At 40.0% G+C, this 10,000-nt stretch overlaps 2 protein-coding genes and 1 long non-coding RNA gene across 4 annotated transcripts in view; 2 read left to right on the top strand and 1 right to left on the bottom strand.

Moving 5' to 3' along the window:
- The window catches only part of LOC138948259 (uncharacterized), a 486,513-nt gene that overhangs the window by 409,347 nt on the left and 67,166 nt on the right, over positions 1-10,000 (top strand). The gene's annotated exons all lie outside the window — the stretch shown is intronic.
- Positions 1-10,000, bottom strand: part of LOC138948250 (protein TonB-like) — a 60,420-nt gene that overhangs the window by 12,618 nt on the left and 37,802 nt on the right. The gene's annotated exons all lie outside the window — the stretch shown is intronic.
- Positions 5,537-10,000, top strand: part of LOC138948247 (uncharacterized) — a 5,106-nt gene continuing 642 nt past the window's right edge. Inside the window, exons 1-2 of the long non-coding RNA XR_011449937.1 lie at positions 5,537-5,973; positions 7,386-10,000. The exon at positions 7,386-10,000 is cut by the window's right edge and continues 642 nt beyond it. This is a non-coding gene — a long non-coding RNA (uncharacterized lncRNA). The remainder of the gene's footprint in view (positions 5,974-7,385) is intronic.

Consider the following 10,000-nt stretch of genomic DNA (forward strand, 5'->3'; position numbering starts at 1 on the left):
TATGTAGGTCACCTACATCGGCTAATTAGGTCATAATTTATAGTAAAGCCGTCGGGACAGCCAGTCGCTCTGCGCTATATAAACAATACGGCTTGCAGCCTCCCTTTGTCCCAAATAGAAACTTATTCTGGGGACACAAATAGAAACTTAGCCTCCCTTTCTGCTATCGTTGCTCGTCACATTTGACAGGTTCCACAACAGACGAGGGAAATCCACAACAGACGAGGGAAAACTCTAGTGGTAGGCTAGGCTACCTCTTATAGCAGCAGAGGTTCATAGGTCATGTTTACGACCATAATTATTTGAGCGGCGGTCACTGACGTGTTTTTGTTTGTTTTATTGTTCTTATTTTAGTTTTTTAAGGCTGTTGTCATATGTTGTTTGGTTGTTTTAAGAGCAGATGAACTTGTGACCACACTTTTCCATCCATTGTTTAATTGTATGCACAATAACGATGATCTTATGTCTAGTTATGTCTTATCCCTGTAAAATTGAATCTCAAATCAAGTGCCGAAGTAATCACTACTGCTGATTGTGGGCAATAATGGAAAGACAAGACTGGCAAGACAAACGGCGATCCTGATCGTTAAGTAAACGGCCTTGTGACTGGATTATAAAGTTTAAATGAAATGACACTTTAATTTGGGTTCGAAATTTGGTGCAATAACTTGATGGCTAAGCCAATTACGTCATTTCGAATTTTAAAGTACCGTAACCAAGTGCAGCCGCGGAAGCTTTTTCTCGATAACTTCATGTCAAAATAATTGCGGACGCATTATCATTAAAAAAAAAATGGACAGGATTTTTATTTTATTTTACTTTTGTACATATTTGTCACATTAATTCAGCTAAGATTGTAATTGACACATTTTAAGCATTGTCGGTCCCGTCTTTCTAGCGCGGCGAACAAAACTTCTAATCGCGTAAGGCAAAATAAAATGTGTGTGTGTGGGGGGGGGGGGGGGGTGCTAAAGTTATGAGGAAAGAAATAGAACTAACAAGTTTCACACTAAACAACAGTAGGCTACCATAAACTAAATCCAACAACAAAAAGACTGCCAACGTTTCAAAACTCAGAATAATAAACACACAAGAAAAGTAAGATGCTGGAACGTTTGTTAACGTTACAGTCACAAAAATATGGACCCAACGGGTTTTTTAAGTTAAGAGACAATATATTAGTGACAAAAACTGAATTGCTTAATTCGCCTTCCTAGCGAGCGACCGAACATTTCATTGAGCTAAGATTTTGTCATAAACAATTTGGTTTTTTTCCACTTAGAAGACCGTATTTGAGTCAAACGTTCGAATTTACCTTTCTTGTTTTTTTTAAATTCTCAACAGTTTACACATGTTTAATCAATGTCACAGATCCTACCAAATAAAAAGGAAACACGCAAACAAACAAAAATACTTACGGTTTGGTTATCCGGTTGAATCTTGATGATCTGCCCAGAAGTACTATTGAACTGCAGACAATGACCTTGTATCGATGACTTGTCACAATCAAACCACGAAAAAACACTTTCATCCGTGAATCTTTAGTGCACGTCACAACGCACGCTCTGCACTAATGCTAAGCTCGTTCCAATGAAACAACAATGACAACTGCTTGTGTGTAGTTTATTTAAAAAGAAAGAAAACAAAAGAAATGACAGATTTGAGCACCGCCCAGTTCTTTGCGATTGACCAATAAGAAGCCAACCACTGCCAATAAGCCAATTAAGTATAAGCATAACCGTAATGTGGGCGGAGTATCTCCTGTTATCGTTATATTCGGATTCTGTTTATGGCTGTATTGCGCAATGTGGCGGGTAGGTGTTGAACACGCGAAGCTTCGAAGATCACACGCGTTTATTGAAAAACATTTCGCTCTTGACAAGTATTAAGTGGAAGCTGGTCGCGACAGTGTCGCTTTCATAAGCCACGACAGAAGAGCAGACCACCAAGCCGGCATTGGGCCACTTAATCATTTACGACTCAGGGAACAGCCGATGTGACATACTCACCGGCATCTCAGATCTGAATAAGTTAAGCACGTGTGGAAAAAATTACACAGAAAATAGGAAATTCAAAGGCGGCGATCCTGTCATTGTCTCTTCTCTGCCGAAGCTTGCGCGGGAAAAACCCATTTATCGAGTTTTTGTTTAAAGATTTTAATTTAATTCAATTCATTTAAATTCTTAGTTCCTCTACGAGCACACTTGCATCAATATAACAACACAACACAAAACATTTAAAACGATCATTTTCCATGCATGTTTTGAAACAACAACAACAACAACAACAACAACAACAACAAACAAACTAAAACCAAAACTATTGCTGCATCTTGTATAATCAATCTATTGATTACACAAACTGCACGGGTAATAATCAACTAATAGTCACAGGTTCAAGATTTTTGTTCTTATCTTAGTGAACAATCCCTAGGTTTCCACAAACGAGCGCAAAAAAGAACTTCAAGTGCAAACAAACAACAAGTCGCGTAAGGCGAAAATACAACATTTAGTCAAGTAGCTGTCGAACTCACAGAATGAAACTGAACGCAATGCAACGCAGCAAGACCGTATACTCGTAGCAAGGTCAGTCCACCGCTCACGGCAAAGACAGTGAAATTGACAACAAGAGCGGGGTAGCAGTTGCGCTGAGAAGGATAGCACGCTTTTCTGTACCTCTCTTTGTTTTAACTTTCGGAGCGTGTTTTTAATCCAAACATATCATATCTATATGTTTTTGGAATCAGGAACCGACAAGGAATAAGATGAAAGTGTTTTTAAATTGATTTCGAAAATTTAATTTTGATAATAATTTTTATATATTTAATTGCCAGAGCTTGTTTTTAATCCAAATATAACATATTTATATGTTTTTGGAATCAGCAAATGATGGAGAATAAGATTAACGTAAATTTGAATCGTTTTAGAAAAAAATAAAAAAAATTACAATTTTCAGATTTTTGATGACCAAAGTCATTAATTAATTTTTAAGCCACCAAGCTGAAATGCAATACCGAAGTCCGGCCTTTGTGGAAAATTGCTTGACCCAAATTTCAATCAATTTGATTGGAAAACTAGGGCGTGACAGTGCCGCCTCAACTTTTACAAAAAGCCGGATATAACGTCATCAAAGGTATTTATCAAAAAAAGGAAAAAAAAACGTTCGGGGATATCATTCCCAGTAACTCTCATGTCAAATTTCATAAAGATCGGTCCAGTAGTTTGGTCTGAATCGCTCTACACGCACGCACACACGCACACACGCACGCACACACGCACACACATACACCACGACCCTCGTTTCGATTCCCCCTCTATGTTAAAACATTAGATTTTAGTCAAAACTTGACTAAATGTAAAAAAGAGCGCGAAAGAGAGAGAGAGAGAGAGAGAGAGAGAGACAGACAGACAGACAGACAGACAGACAGACAGACAGACAGACAGACAGACAGACAGACAGATCAGAACAGATTGCTGACTCGCATAAATTTGATCACTCTCATCCATTTTCTCATAAATTTATGTCAAGGTTTCGTTCATTCTCAACATCGGATGATTCGGATTCTGTTTATGGCTGTATTGCGCAATGTGGCGGGTAGGTGTTGAACACGCGCATCTTTGAAGATCACACGCGTTTACTGAAAAACATCTCGCTCTTGACAAGTATTAAGTGGAAGCTGGTCGCGACAGTGTCGCTTTCACAAGCCGCGACAAAAGAGTAGACAACAAACAAACCAAAACCAGTACTATTGCTGCATCTTGTATAATCAATCTAGTGATTACACAAACACATCTTTAACAAATGTCAACGATACTCGATGCTTGGTCTGTTGAGGGAATCGTCGTTGCATACAAAATGATATAGTAATGACAAATAAATAAGCAAACGCTAAGATTGAGATTAATTACTTTCTTTTTTTTATATATCGATTACCCCGGACGGATAAAGGACCTTCAAAAACAATGGCCATGCTTATGCGTGACATGGGAAAAGAAAGAACATTGAGGAAACTCAATTGGAGCGGCAAATAAACGATGTGGTTAAAACTGTCGACTTGATCAAGATATATCATGTACCGCGTGATCGAGACCATCATAGATTTGACAGATCCGCATAGAAATCTAATGATAAAACAGATTGAATTTAGGTCAGTTTTTCTTTTGGCCATAGTAAAGAAACTCGTTTTTACCAAACTGCACGGGTTAAAAATAAACTAATAGTCACAGATTCAATGTTTTTGTTCTTATCTTAGTGAACAATCCCTAGGTTTCCACAAACGAGCGCAAAAAAGAACTTACAAAAAATAAAGCAAGAGAGAGAGAGAGAGAGAGAGAGAGAGAGAGAGAGAGAGAGAGACAGAGACAGAGACAGAGAGACAGAGAGAGACAGAGAGGGAAAGAGAAGGAGAGAGAGAGAGAGAGAGAGAGAGAGAGAGAGAGAGAGAAAAAAGAGAAAGACAGAGAGAGATAGAGAGAGACAGACAGACAGAACAGATTGCTGACTCGCATAATTTTGATCACTCTCATCCAAATTGAAATTGATTTTCTCATAAATGTCAAGGTTTCGTTCATTCTCAACATCGGATGATTCGGATTCTGTTTATGGCTGTATTGCGCAATGTGGCGGGTAGGTGTTGAACACGCGCAGTTTTGAAGATCACACGCGTTTACTGAAAAACATCTGGCTCTTGATAAGTATTTACTTCTTCTTCTTCTTCGTCGTTCACTAGTATTTAAGTGGAAGCTGGTCGCGACAGTGTCCGCCGGGCTTTCACAAGCCGCGACAAAAGAGCAGACCACAAAGCATTGGTCCACTTAATCATTTACGACTCAGGGAACAGCCGATGTGACATACTCATCGGCATCTCAGATCTGAATAAGTTAAGTACGTGTGGAAAAAGTTACACAGAAAATAGGAAATTCAAAAGCGGCGATCCTGTTATTGTCTCTTCTCTGATGAAGTTTGCGCGGGAAAACCCCCCATTTATCGAGTTAAAAAAAAAAGATTATAATTCAATTCAATTCATTTAAATTCTGTCTGTTAGGGGCATCGTCACCGCATACAAAATGATATAGTAATGACAAATAAATAAGCAAACGCTAAGATTGAGACTTATTACTTTGTTTTTATATCGATTACCCCAGACGGATACCGCGTGATCGAAACAAACATACATTTGAAAGATCCGCATAGAAATCTTACGATCAAAAAAAGATCGATTTAAGGTCAGTTTTTCTTTTGGCCATTGTAAAGATATACTTATTTTACGTATGTCTAGGTAGCGGCAGTAACGCTAGTCCCATGCGGGAAAGCGAGATCTGTGCTGAAAATAACACGTTTTCAATTTCCGACAGCTTTCAATATATGGCATATTATTGAAAATGGAAACTACAGAAATGAAGTTGGATTCTTTGTCTTTTACCCCATGCCATTTGTTTGCAAAATGTGCTTGGATTGAATGCGTGTGCGTGAATCACAAATACTCTCTCCGGATTTTCGGACAGCCGTGACGCGACCGCCATTACTACTTGCTCTTCAACTTTTTGTGGTGTTTCCCTTTCGGCGTTGTATTTTCTAAAAATAGTTTCATTCAACGATCGGAAACCAGTGTCGACTGCTAAAGAAAGAGTCCCTTTTCTTTCTAGGGGGGGTATTTTTTAGATTAAATCGATGGTGGATTTTAGACATGGACAATAAAAAATTGCCCAACTTTAACCTTTCGTAACTTAAAAACAACTCAAACGATCGTAGTCGTAAAAGATGCGCTAGAAAGTCCGATTTCTTGTGAATCCTCCAAATATGGAAGTTTCCGTTTAAGATTCATGCGCGCGAAGCGCGAGCCAATCAAAACCGAGGACCTGCAAAACCGGTAAAATCCGTTGCGTTGATCGCGAGTCATGGCGGAGTATTCAAGCGAAGCGATGGTGACGCACGCTTCGAGACAATTTGTGGAAGAAATCAAACCCATCCTTGGTAAGTGTTGATGTTTTTCTGTTCATTTAGTGTTTAGAAGTTGATCTGTCGAACCATTCTGCTGAATTTAGCGTTTTGAGTGCGTAGTTTTCATTTTGATGATAGTAGTTTGTGCTGGGTCATTTTGTATTGGGTGTTGAAATGGGGGTACTCGATAAACGACCGAAGTTATTTTTTGCCTTTCGCCGTACATGTGATATATTTGTTTCAAACTAATCTTGAATTATTACTCCGATGGTTTTTGTTTCTCAGTTGTTGTTTTCTTGAGGATTAAATTAGGATTAAAAGGAATAATTGTTCCTTTGCTAAAACCGGAAGTGCAAGACTAGGCCTAGCAACGAGTAGCGTAGCTTACATGCACTGACCCTAGCGCATCTCCATTCCTTCTTCCTTTTCCCCCCAGTTAATCAGAGTTTATGGTCCATCAAACTTGTGTGATTACTAATTTGTTTCTCATGACAAGCAAGGTGATATAATAAATTACAAACGAGTTAAAAAATAACCAAATACATGACAGAAAAACAAAGCAAACTTTTGTTTTGGGACAAAAGTAAAACTGAAAGTAAACAGGCCTTCATGGTGGCTTCCAGTAAGTTCATCACACGGTAGATTCGTCACCGGTCCCGGTAACTTCGCCACAGTAGTCCGAGCGCGGCTCTCTCTATCTCTCTCTCTCTCTCTCTCTCTCTCTCTCTCTCTCTCTCTCTCTCTCTCTCTCTCTCTCTCTCACCTCCTTCCACCCCTCCCTCTCCTCACATTGAGTTTCTCTGCCTCCTTGACAGTGAGGTTGAAGTCATAGGACTCCCTCTCTCTCTCTCTTGGTCGCGCGTGTGTGGGTGTTAGTCAGTGTGTGGGTGTGTGTGCGATGGTGTGTGTGAGTGTTTGTGCGTTTGTACGTGCGTGTGTGTGCGTGCGTGTCATGGATATGGGTGTATGTACGTCCGTCCGTCTCTCTCTCTCTCTCTCTCTCTCTCTCTCTCTCTCGCTCCCTCTCTCAGACTACATGCTTTTGAGAACTGCTCAATGAGTAGATCTCGGGTTGAGAACTGCTCAATGAGTAGATCTCGGGTTTTAAAATAACAACGCTCGGACTGTGTCGTCTGAAAACTGCTCAGTTGAGAACTGCACAATGAGTAGATCTCGGGTTTTAAAATAACAACTCTCTCTCTCTTTCTCTCTCTCTCTCTCTCTTTCTCTCTCTCTAAAAAATGTCAGTGAATCTTGAATCTCTCCCACAAATCAAACATCTGAAAGCATAAGCTCTAAGCTTAACACCCGCCCACCCCTGCCAGTAATTTCGTCACGGGTGACGAATCTACCGCGTGACGAACTTACTGGTAGCCTTCATGGTTTCAGTACAAAAATATTATGAACATAGTATTACATTTTTGTTTTGTTTGTGCGTGTTACAGATGATGCTCACTTCCAGCAAATGAAGTCTGCTTTCACACTCACAGCAACTGGAAGAGGTCGACCACCCAAACTTCAGCTGGTACCACTGACCAACAAGCTATTGTTGCAGCTGGATCTGCTTCGGTTGGAAACAGGGAGGGATTGGAGTGACCTGGTTTCATTTCTCCCCAAAGTGTTCGAGTGAACTTGCTGCAAGGACTTGAAATCAAGGCAGAAATTGAGGGAACAGTGAAAGAAGCAACAAAGCTGGGGAATAAGACTGGATTAGAACTAGAAGCATTTTTGGATATCGACGCAGGGCGTTGCATCATGGGCCGGAATGTTGGGGTTCATTTGCTGAAACATAGGATCACAAGAAACCACCTGCTCAATCCGGACCTTCTGGAAGACCTTGACCGTCCATCAGAACTTGTGAATGGCATGGTGCTCGATCTAATATCGTTCCACAAAAAGGAGAACCTATCGCTGACTTCTGCCAGATTCCTGCATCGGTTGTTTTTGGACACAACATTGTGCTTGCACCATTTTCTTCTTCTGGCAGAACATTCACAGTCGAATCTCCAGCAAACCTGCCTGCCATGTACACCTGTTTCAAGCAGTACTTGACTGACAACTTTGTTTGACTGACTTTGAAGAAGGGGTATATATGCATTTGACTGTCACTTCTCATCCGACTGTGCACTTTGCAAGAATTTAGTTTTCCCCAGAGAACTGTGAACAATGTTAGTAAATTTATCCCACATACGTGAGAGAGATAACCGTGAGATAAAAATCGTTCAAATCACACGTGTGTATATCATGTAAATGAGGTCAACCGGAAGGTCAAGCTATGTAAATTAGTAGTACATGGGATAAACCGGAAGGTCAAGCTAATCCTATCGAGGAAGGATATGCTTTGCTGTTGTTGTTCCTTTTGGTTTCTTTTATCCTGTGGCCACTGCTTTTCTTTTTATCTGGTATATTTTGAAGTGATGGGTTTGATTTCTTCCACAAATTGTCTCGAAGCGTGCGTCACCATTGCTTCGCTCGAATACTCCGCCATGACTCGCGATCAACGCAACGGATTTTACCGGTTTTGCAGGTACTCGGTTTTGATTGTTCGAATATTAAACTTAACAGTGTTGACAAAGGCGAACTACTTTGTCCTAGTTTGAGAGTGTGTGTCATGGCGGAGGAATGAATGTCAAATTGAGTAAAGTGGTTTGAAGTTCTAAAGCGGTTGATCCAAAGGCAATATCGCTGTCGGTGACTTTTAGTTAGATCTGGCACAGAAGTATATAATGTAGGATAAACAGAATACTACATGGCTTGCTGTGTCGTACCAGATTTACACTCGTTGCTTTTTCAAATAGTAAACAGCTCGCTTTCGCAGTTCACTATTTAAACAAGAAGGGCAAAGCCCATACGACTCACATCCTTGACCTTTACATGACCTTGACCTTCAGGGTCAAGGTCAAATAACTAAACCTAGCAATGACATCATACACTAAGAACTGCTTTACACATTTTTCCTACCAAAATACATGTGACCTTGACCCAAGGTCAAGGTCATCTAAGGTCATGCAACACAAAGCTGTTAATTCAAGACATAGGAAGTACAATGGTGCTTATTGGCTCTTTCTACCATGAGATATGGTCACTTTTAGTGGTTCACTACCTTATTTTGGTCACATTTCATAAGGGTCAAAGTGACCTTGATCATATGCGACCAAATGTGTCTCATGATGAAAGCATAACATGTGCCCCACATAATTTTTAAGTTTGAAACAGTTATCTTCCATAGTTCAGGGTCAAGGTCACTTCAAAATATGTATACAATCCAACTTTAAAGGACCCTTGCGACCTTGACCTTGAAGCAAGGTCAACCAAACTGGTGTCCAAAGATAGGGCTTACATTGCCCTGTATAGCATACATAGCTAAGGTTGCCATTCTCGATAACTTCAGAAGAAAATGTGAAAAATGGCCGTTTTTAAGACAACAATTACGGCCCCTGTGACCTTGAACTTGAAGTGAGGTCAAGTTGCCGCACATGTTTTTTGAGATCTTGTAACCATACACCATCAGGCCACATCAGGTGTTGATAGACTTAATAGTGTCCAAGAAATATCCAACGTTAAAGTTTTCCGGGCGGACGCCGGGACGGACGGACGGACGACTCGGGTGAGTACATAGACTCACTTTTGCTTCGCATGTGAGTCAAAAAACAACTCGTGTAAATCTGGTACGACACAGCAAGCCATGTAGTATTCTCTAGATCTTACTTCAATCAATCAATCAATATGAGGCTTATATCGCGCATATTCCGTGGGTACAGTTCTAAGCGCAGGGATTTATATATATATATTTTTTTAATTTAAAAAAAAATTTTTTTATGCAATTTATATCGCGCACATATTCAAGGCGCAGGGATAACAGTGACATTTTTATCTACGCCTATACAATTTTGCCAGGAAAGACCCTTTTGTCAATCGTGGGATCTTTAACGTGCACACCCCAATGTAGTGTACTTGATTGAACACATATTTGTGAAGATAACATTGTAATCAATCTACACACCAAAAATCATGGCTGTATTTTCAGTAGTTTCTGAAATATTTCAATCTGAAATGTGCT

The sequence above is a fragment of the Littorina saxatilis genome, linkage group LG15 (genome assembly GCF_037325665.1).
Source record: "Littorina saxatilis isolate snail1 linkage group LG15, US_GU_Lsax_2.0, whole genome shotgun sequence".
In the NCBI taxonomy this organism is placed as follows: Eukaryota; Metazoa; Mollusca; class Gastropoda; order Littorinimorpha; family Littorinidae; genus Littorina; species Littorina saxatilis.